Below are 9472 nucleotides of genomic sequence, written 5' to 3' on the forward strand. Positions count from 1 at the left end.
TATTGAAATGCTAATATTTAGATGGTTTAAATGTACCTATAGTCCTTAATTATACTTAAGACCTTGTACCTGTATTTCTAAGAATTTAGTTTCTCTACTTTTTGAAGTTTCAAAATTTAGGTAAACTATTAACAGTGTTAAATTTTTTGTTAAATTTGTAGCTGTGACATTTTATAAAAAAAAAACTCATCTGATAGCCATGTAACTAAAAAAAGATGTTAAATTAACTTAAATTTAACAAAAAAATTAATAGTATTACCAATTGAGCTTAAATTTTGAGATATGAAAAGTAAAATGATTGAATTCTTAAAAATACAAACAAGGACTAAATTTTAATTTTTGAAAATACAAGGACTGTAAACATATTTTATTAACCTATTTAGATTCATAAACTATCTATGAATCATTTAAAGACACTAACAAAATAATAACCATAATAATTTAAGATTCTATTTTACTCATAAAATTTTTGATGTGACCTTAAAATTTTTTTTGTTATGATTAATTGAGTTGGAATAGCTTTGTTTTTGATAGTTTTGGGCATTAGGTAAAATAATAAAATGGGGTTTTAAGTTCCTTAAGAGTTGGATAAAATTATTTTAGGTTCTTTAAAATTTGGTAAAAAAAAATTTGGATCCTTAAAAACAATTTTTTTTTGGGAGCCCATTAAAAATTGAAAAATAGTATTTTAAACTCCTTTCAACCTTTAGATCCTAGGCGGCAGCACCTCTAGGCAACACCCAAGGCCGGGCCTAAGTTGGAATATCGTATTTAGAAATACGATGTCATTTGTGGATATACATTTTAAATGTTTATATTTTATCAATATTAATTATGTAATTTGGGGATAAAATGATATTATTAATGTTACTGTCTTCACAACTTAACTGCAAGGAGATATTGGTTTAGAAAAATCAGAAAATTTTGAGATTTTATATTTGAGTCTTATATAATTATATGAGTTTTCTTTAACTTTATTTTAGTTAATTAGTAGTTTAAGGATTATGATTATTAGTTTTGATTGAGATTGTTGATATATGATGGCCTTGCTTATTCGGGGTATTAAAGTAGAAACAAGTAGTTCTAAATGGTTAAATTTCAACATGTATTTAGAGAAGTTAATATGATAGGTGATTATATAGTAAAAATGTGCCATGAGAATACTTCAGATGTTAGTCATCTTTGAGATACCTTTGAATAATGTTAGGAAGATGTTATTAGATGATAAAGCTAGGAATTCTTATGTAAGGACTAATCGGTCTTAAGGCCACTCATGGTCTTCTTCTTCTAAAAAAAAAAATTTAGAATTGTGATTATTTAAAATATTGGAAAAGAGAGTAATACGATATTGAGAAATAACAAACAAAAACAAAATGAAACTAAAGAAATTGTAAATCAAATTAAAAGGAACAATGGCATGTGCTATTGAAATGAGCATGGGGTTATGTATGGAATAGCCAAAGTCGTCTTCTTTCTCTCCATCTGCCATTAATTTTCAATATGTGGTCCTATTGTTGCACATTTTATGTTGTTTTGGTAGAGATGAGATCGTAATATAAAACCAGAGGAAATATTGCTGATGATGATATTTTAATAGTCAAATTTATTGAATATTGTTCTTTGAAGATTGCATAAATCAATATTGTTAAACTTAGTTAATAGAGTGTGACTATATTCTTGGATTAAATTACAAGTGTAAGAGTAATTACAATAACTATAATATTCATATAAAAAAATTTAACACAACTGGAATTAAAAAGAAAATAAAAAAAATACTTAAGCCCGAAGCTCAAAGGGTTCTAAAACCTTGATTAAAATACGGTTGCCTAAATTAAATGATGATATTATTGCAAGGTAACGGCTTCAACGAAACCTAAAAGGCATGAAAACTAGCACGTACATTTGCATGTGAATCACTGATATTTTTATCTGCCAATTGATAGTGAAAAAATTAAGATGGTCACAAGTGGTGCATTTCAGTATCCATATTCATCATTATTATTCACCTTTGAATATGTTAGAGTTAAGTGACTCGAATTCTTGTTAAAATAAAATACAGTAGTAAAATAAAATACAAAGTAAAATCTATATAGAATTTTACTTCTTTTATTTTACATTGATTAGAATAAGGTTTTTCAACTTTTAGATAGATGTAGTTGAAATCCCTCTTGTATCATTTGAATTTGATATTAGTGAATTTTTTTCCCCTACCCGTGATTCTTTTCCGGAATTGGTTTCCACATAAAATCTGTGTATTCTTATTTTTCTTTCTTTTTGCTTTACGATCATTCTATATTATCATTGTCGATGCTCAACTTTTACAAATTGGTATCAAGAACTTTCTGAGTTAATTGTCTTGATCACAATAATGGTGACAATTGTAATAGCCCAAAATTGGGTCTAGTTGGAACAGAGGTTTCGGGACCACAAAATTCGAGATAGAAATAATTATTTTATGATTATTTTGAGGTCTATGATATGATTGTATGATTGTGTAATTTCGTGAAGAAATTCCATGCATAAAGTGCTCAATTTGAAGTTAGGGACTAAATTGAATAAGTTGCAAAACTTGCATTCTAGAAGTTTCTTGTATGAAATTGCTTTGAAATATTAATTAGGAGGTCTTAAATAGAAATTTGACCAATTTATATGTTATGGACAAAAATTGGACATGGATGGAATTTTTGAAAGTTTAGTAAGGAAGGGCATTTTGGTCATTTGGTAATTAAAAGAAATAAAAAGGGAAAATAAAGCCAAAATTGACTCATCTTTTTCATGGAGGCCGAAATTAGCATGGGGGAAGCCATGGCTAGGGTTTTCAAGCTTTCCAAGCTCAATAGTAAGTCCGTTCTAACCCCGTTTTTCAAGTTCTTTACTTTTTTGGAATTCCGGTAATTTGATTAAGCTTATTCTAGCAATAATTTAAGCTAGGGTTCATATTTGGAAAAATACCCATAGGTGAAATGTGTTTATTTTGATGTTTTATGATAGAATATGAGTTTTAAATTATGTTATACAACTTGTGCTACTCGGTTTTGAGTGAAAAATAGTAAAAGGGTTTAATCGGTAAAAATACCTAATAGTCATAAGTATATGTTAGAGTGAGAATTTGATGTTGCCATAGAAGGAAAAAGTGATCATCATGTCATAAAACATAAGAATAAGGGATGAAGTTTAATTCCCGAGCCTAGGGGCAAAAGTGTAAATATGCAAAAGTTTAGGGGCAAAATTGTAATTTTTCCAAAGTTTGAGTTAAGGACTGTTTTGAATAGTACATTAATTAAATAAGTAAAATATGATGTTTTAGATCTCGGAAAACGAGATTTGAACCTAGAATGAGAGAAAAATCGAAAATTTGGAAAGTTGGTAAAATGACCGTTTTAGTATCGAGGTAAGTTCATATGTATAATAAGCATTAATTTATGCATGTTTCAATGTAAAATTGATATATTTACTATGATTTCTAAGGTGTTGAAAGTATGTAAGTTGGTATGATAATAATACAGCAATAATGCTGTAATTTATATTTGAAAGTTAAATTTAGTGAATTAATTGAATTATGTTAAATTAAATGATTATGGTGCCAAGTTTATGAATTGATTTAAAAATATGTCTATGGTACATGAAGTGCATTAAATTATCATACATAAATGTGGTTTCTATGATTATGGATATTATGGGAAATTGTAAGTTCATATGATTTTTAGTAAGACAATGTGTAATTTAATGTTATTGCCTTGATATTAACTGAGATGTAAGTTTATATGTAAGTAATACACCAATATTACTTGTATTATGATATTTTATAATAATATTAGAAATATGTTTGTGGATAATTACTTGATTGGTGAAATTTTTGGAAAAGAGAGAGAAATCCTGGTTGAACCTTCGGAAAGATTGGATGATACAGATGGTATGTAGCTAGGTCACATGTATGGTGATGACTGCACATCATGTGTACAAGAGAGCTACGAGACATTATGATGTAGCTAGGTCACATGGGTGATACTATGTGCACACCATGTAGACAAGAGAGCTACAGGATATATGTAGCTAGGTCGCATGCGTGGTTCCAGGTGAAGGACACCATGTAGACAAGAGAGCTACAAGATAAACTGGCTAGGTCACATGGGTAGTACTAAGTGTTCACCATGTGTACAAGAGAGCCGAACTATATGATGGGTGGAGCTATGTGCTGAAACCACCAAGTATCGAGGATTGATCCGAAGTGTCCAACGGGAGACTCTCTATATATTGCTTTGTGAGTTTTGTGATGAATAAGTGCAGGAACTTGGTTATGTGAATGATGTGTTCATTAAGTGACTAGGATGTGGTAAGGTTATAAACAAGTAAGTTATACATGAGGATGATTTTATGGTGACCTTGTGATCATGGGCCTATACTTGTGATGTATGAAATGTGGTGAAAATGATTTGTCATATGTATGTAAAATGAGGTTAATACAAAGAAAGTGTGAAAGAGTGAATTAGCAATAAAACTGTTTTGGATAGTAGCAGTGACGTGAATTTGAATAATCACCAAAAATAGTATAAATTTAATCAGAGATTGAATGAGATATCAAATTAAAGCTTAATGAGTCTATTTTCATATCAAAGTAACAGAGCAAGCAAAGGAGTTTTATATTTTGAGATATTTATGTTTTTGTGAGACTGGTTCAGAATGATTACGTGATCCCCTGTTCTGACTTTGGAAAATCACAAAAATTTGGAAACAAATAATTATAGGCTCAAAATTATATTTTTAAAATCCCTAATGAGTCTATTTTCAAGATAAATCAACAAGAACATTATCCGAGTTCTGTATTGTGAGATAATTAATTTTTAGTGAAGAGAGGTCAGAATTGTCAAAAAGTGAAACAGGGGAATTTTAATGAATAAACAGTACTAATTCGCTAAACTAAAAATTATAAAAATCTTATCGTAGAAAGATATGTGAGTCTAGTTTCAGGGAAAATTTACGGATCTCAATTTTGAGCTCTGTAGCTCGAATTATAAATAAGTAAGTGACTATGACTCGTGTTGACAGTTTGATGTGAGCATTTATTAGTATGTGAAATCGTACTTACAAGAATGCTATATATATTAAGGATGTGGAATGGAGAGGAGGAGGAGGAAAATAGATATATGTGGAATGCATGGAAACTATGGTATATGAAATATTGATATAATCAAATAAATGATATGTGTTTATAAGAAAACAGAAAGAGAATGATATGTATCATGACATGCATATATATATATGACTAGTCTCAATGTAATGCTTGTTGGGTATGGAGTTGAATTGAAATGTTTTAGGCAAACATGTTATTCTGCGCATCTGAATTGTGGTATTATATAAAGATATTGTCGAAACCATTTTTCTAGAGAAAAAACAAGAATCGACTTTTTTAAAAAACATGTGGAGTCGCCACCAATCTCTCGGTTTAGGTGTGATTAGACCACCTACTAAAATGTTTTGTTCCATTAAAGACAATTTTGATTCACGTAAAATCAAAAACAAATGGGTTTGGGAGTCGGTTACGCATGAGGAAGGGTGAGCACCCTCATTACGCCCAAAAATTGGTACCAAATTGATTCGATGCTATCCTTATATCAAAGATTTTAAAATCTTTCAAAGCATGATTCTTTAAAATGTGTGAATAGTTTGAGTTAACTGTCAAAATTCTCTCGTTTCAAAGATATGCAGCATCATACCCAGCACGATTGGATACGATCCTTTATACCTTCAAAAATACGATTGATTTTGGACTTTCAAAAACTCATACACTAAAATTATAAAAGGTTATCCAAATATTTAGTTCACCGAAAAAATCATACCCAGCACGATTGAGCACGATTTCTCAAATTCCCAAATATTGGATATTGCCTTATTTCAGAATTTTTGAATAATAAGGAAAATTGAAAATTCGCTCAAAACATGTTTATTGGTTTTAAAATAAGTAGAACACTTAATGCATTGTATCGAAACATTTGCATAGAAAAGGATTAATGAACAGGAAATAATATGATACAATAAGCCTCAATTTAATAAATCCAACAATTATGTACAACTATTCTAAGTAAAATATAACCAAGTTCTTAATCATGAATGGAGAGCAATTGATAAAGCGGTGAATAAATAATATACTACAACAATAAATGTAAAACAACCCACAAAACATGTACAAAATTAAGCGGAAATTAGCAAAAGATGTAGTATAAGACAATTTTTATAATAATTATGAATCGATGAACACATGATATACATACTATATGAGTAGATTAATCTGCATAAAAACTAGAAATATATAATTATTGAAATAGGTATTAAAACATTTGAATTGAATAACATGCAAAATATTTTAAACACAAATTCATTTAAAAATTAATAATATACATGATAGTTTATATAAAATATAAAAGAATAATAAAATACATGATAAGAGATTTACAAAACATGCATATGTACATAGAAATAATTATTTGTAAAAAATAGCATGAGATTAATAATATATAATAATTATGTATGCAAAAACTATATGTATAAAATGTATGAATTGAGTGATGCTTATAAAACAAGTATATGTTCTGTATGTGTAAAAGGAATTTTAAAATAAATGACGTATAAAATAATCTTACATGAAACAAATTGATTTGGACTAATGATACATATAAATAAGATGTACATAAAGATAATAAGATACGAAAGTGTACAAATTAAAATAGGGTCCTTAAAAGAAACACGTTATACACATAAATAAATTTAAAGGAACACATAGAAAACTATTTACGTGGAATAATATGAAATCAACGACGTGGACTATAGTAAAAATAATCTAATATGAGTTATTTACATATGAATAAATTTTAGAAACAATTGTATGCTCAGATAATATGGAATTAAAATGTGAATTATAAGATTAAATTAATTTTATCATAAATTATATATGCAATAGATTTTAAAAAATAATAAAAATTACGTATACAAATAGATTTTTAAAAAAAATTTAAAAAATTAAATGTATAAAATTACATAAGATTAATAATATATATAAGGTGAAAACTTGATATAAATAAATACATATACAAGAATAATAATATAAGACAGTGTTCGATATCAGTAAAATACTTAAAAGAAATAAGTTATATTTAAAGTTAAAAGAATATATATCAACATATAAAACATATATATATACACGTAAAATTCACCATCAATATAATAACAATGTATAAAATTATTTTAAATCAATATCAATTAAATTTTTAAAGCAAAGGTATATTAACATAACAAAACAATTTCAAGAAGCAATTATACAAATGAAAGCAATAACAAATTAAAGTAATATTTAAAAAAACGATGCTAAGATAAATTTAAAAAAAAAAACAAATACTAAAATTTTGCATAAATGCGAGTAAGCATATAAACTAAACAAAACTTGGTTGAAATGAAAAATAAGATTAAGAGGTCAATTTGTAAACGAAGGAAAAAAAAAGATTAAAAAGAAACATGTACCAATGATCAAGGACCTAAGACATAAATATCTCAAGATTCAAAACGATTGCCATTAAAAATTAAAAACGATTGGTACTCTGCTATTTTTTTACTGAAATTAATCCCTAACCCCCCTTTTCTCCTACTTTCCACCTTGGCCGACTAATTCCCTTTTGCCTAAACACCAATCGGCTACCACAGTAGCATATTCAAGCCTCGATGATTGTTTTTTAGCCTTGAGGTCCCCTCCTAGCTTCGATTTCAACGAAGCAAAAGGAAACTCATGGCATCCTCGTAAGGTAAGACTTCGCTCTCTCCTTTTTATTTCCGAAATCAATGATGAAAGATAGAAAGAAATGAATCGCAAGAAAATTAAAAAGTATGGAGAAACTCGTATTGGAAATCACCTTTTTAATTTTTGATTGCTTTTTTTTAATATGCGTGTGTATTGCTGGGAAAAAGATCGATCCTCTTTACATTCCATTTCATTCGGTTTTATATCCAAAAACTAAAAATAAAAAATAAAAAATAAATAAGAAATACAAATTTCTCTGCTGTTATTTGCTGTCCATGGCCTGTTTGTTGTTTCTATTAGTCTGCTGCAGGAGGAGCCAGCTGGAGAAGTCATTCATGGGAGTGTACGAAGGCACAGAGGAACACGTGCGATGTGGCGAGGCTGCTCGTGAGGGCTGCGGTGCAAGAGGAAAAGAAACCCTAAAGTTTCTGTTCTTGCAAGACTTTGGGTTATTGGGCTTATTACTGGGCCACTACAATTTGAGTTAATGGGTTCTGAAATTTGAGCTGTAAATGGACTGTTTTGGACTAATAAATTTGGACTTTTATTGTTTTTGGGTTTTTATATTATTTTTATTTTTGTTTGTTTGATTTTGGTTTTGGTTTTTTATGGGCCCGGGCGAAATGGGTCTATTACAGATGCCCCTATTTGCTCATTATCGTGTAATGAGAATAAAGCAAAGACTTCAAATAGGGCCAATTTTGCCCGGTTTTGCTGAATCTTGATTGAAACTTTAGGGAAATAGGACTGGTGGCTAAAATCTGCTCCATTGCCGATACATGAAGATAAGATTCGCCATCCTCAATCTGCTCCACAACTGCGTTAGGGAAATAAGATCTTCAATCTTCAGTCTGCTTCCTTGCTACCTCAGGAAGATAAGACCACAACCGCCAACCTGCTATCTTACTACCTTAGAGAGATAAGGCTTGGGACTTAAATCTGCTCCATTGCCGATACATGGAGATAAAATTTGTCATCCCCAATCTTCAATCTTCAGTTTGCTTCCTTGCTATCTGAGGAAGATAAGACTTCAATCTTCAACCTGCTCTCTTGCTACCTCAGAGAGATAAGGCCTTGAGGCTTAAATCTGCTCCATTGCCGGTACATGGAGATAAGATTCGCCTCTTCCAATCTTTAATCTTCAGTTTGCTTCCTTGCTACCTCAGGAAGATAAGACTTCAATCTTCAACATGCTCTCTTACTACATCAGAGAGATAAGGCTTGGGGCTTAAATATGCTCTATTACCGATACATGGAGATAATATTTTCCTTTTCCAATCTTCAATCTTCAGTCTACTTTCTTACTGCCTTAGAAAGATAAGACTTTGGGTTATTGGGCTTATTACTGGGCCACTACAATTTGAGTTAATGGGTTCTAAAATTTGGGCTGTAAATGGACTGTTTTGGACTAATAAATTTGGACTTTTATTGTTTTTGGGTTTTTATATTATTTTTAATTTTGTTTTTTTTTATTTTGGTTTTGGTTTTTTATGGGCCCGGGCGAAATGGACCTATTACAGATATGATCTAGCTTTAAATATGAATGCTTGATGATTAAGCTGAAGATATTTGGTAAGATGATAATCTTGGTGTAAGTGTATAAGTAGTACTATAATAAATAAGGTAAAATGAGTATGAGAGACACATGTATGATGACATACAAATGCTATGTTTGTGGTTTAAATT

At 29.5% G+C, this 9472-nt stretch overlaps 1 long non-coding RNA gene across 1 annotated transcript; it reads left to right on the forward strand.

Annotated features, from left to right (window-relative positions):
• The first annotated feature begins 7396 nt into the window (after nucleotides 1–7396).
• LOC107916789 (uncharacterized) lies at nucleotides 7397–9219 on the forward strand. The gene is made up of 2 exons (XR_001689604.2): nucleotides 7397–7790; nucleotides 8087–9219. It is a non-coding gene; the product is annotated as an uncharacterized lncRNA (long non-coding RNA).
• Nucleotides 9220–9472: the final 253 nt, after the last annotated feature.

This window comes from Gossypium hirsutum, chromosome A01, assembly GCF_007990345.1.
Source record: "Gossypium hirsutum isolate 1008001.06 chromosome A01, Gossypium_hirsutum_v2.1, whole genome shotgun sequence".
NCBI classification, from domain to species: domain Eukaryota; kingdom Viridiplantae; phylum Streptophyta; class Magnoliopsida; order Malvales; family Malvaceae; genus Gossypium; species Gossypium hirsutum.